General features: G+C 50.1%; 1 pseudogene; it reads right to left on the reverse strand.

Moving 5' to 3' along the window:
* Positions 1-1,115, reverse strand: part of LOC115307974 — a 9,852-nt pseudogene that overhangs the window by 3,971 nt on the left and 4,766 nt on the right.

The raw sequence follows: 1,115 nt of genomic DNA on the forward strand, positions 1-1,115 counted from the left end.
TTAATCTGCTGCCTGATGAGCAGGATGGTGCCAGGGGGTCTCACCAGGTTGTAAACCTGGTGGTGCCATCCACTGGGAATGAAGACAATCTCTCCTGCTTCCTGAACAATCTCCACGGGGGGTTGGCTTTGGCTGTAGCGAGGGTACACCCTCCTGTCCTGCAGGCTGGGGGCAGTCACGTCGAAGGGTAGGTTGCCATGTCTGTCCTTCAGGAATTCCTCCTGTCCTGCTGGATACAGCAGCCACTTCTTCCTGCCACAGATGTTTGCTGACCAGCTGTAGGAGCGGAACACGTCGGCATGGAACGGTGTCCTGAGGGAAAACCAGAGGTTTAAGGAAAGGCAGAGCCAAAACACTTTAATGTAAATCCTAAAAACACCAAGAATCTGAGACACTGAGCCCTTTTCTTCCTGGAATTTTGGCTGGTTTAAGTAGTTTTCTCTATCTACAGTTTTATCTATATCTCCATAGTGTCGAGTGTTTCCTGTCAAATCCAGTGTTTGTCTCTCCAATCCCTCCATCTGTGGGATATTCTGTGGGATATTCTGGGATGGGAACTGCAAATAACTGTCACTTGCTAACCGAGGCCGGGCTGGAATTTTCACCTGCAGAACATCTGAGTCATCGGTGCCTCCACGAGGCTTCTGCTGACCCTGCAAATCACAAGTGGCTGATGATCCCAAGGGAATTCCTGCTCCAAATCCTTAAATAACTTGGTTTTGGGGTGCACAATTCAAGGCTTTTCCTGTGGCTGATGCAGGAGTTCAGCTCACAAACAGAGACGAGGCTGGACAGATCCAGGCAGAACCCTGGACTCTGCAGCGTGGTGATATCCCAAAGGATAATGTGATAATTCCCTGGAATATTAACCTTCAAAATGGGTGCCTAAGGATGACAGAGAGGCCATTTCCTTACCAGGAGCCCTTGGGTCCCATGTAGACAAACCTATAGTCGTCCACAGCCACAGCATCCCAGTACTCGTTGAGCCAGTCGGAGGAGAAGTACACGGGAGTCGTGTAAACATCCTGCTCTGGGAAAGCCCTGGGAAAGGGAAAGGGTTGGAAAGGGGGCTCAGGAATATGTGGCATTGCTACCTCTCCCTTATGTCCAAAATC

Source organism: Manacus vitellinus, unplaced genomic scaffold (assembly GCF_001715985.3).
Source record: "Manacus vitellinus isolate BGI_N305 unplaced genomic scaffold, ASM171598v3 scaffold_78_pilon, whole genome shotgun sequence".
In the NCBI taxonomy this organism is placed as follows: Eukaryota; Metazoa; Chordata; class Aves; order Passeriformes; family Pipridae; genus Manacus; species Manacus vitellinus.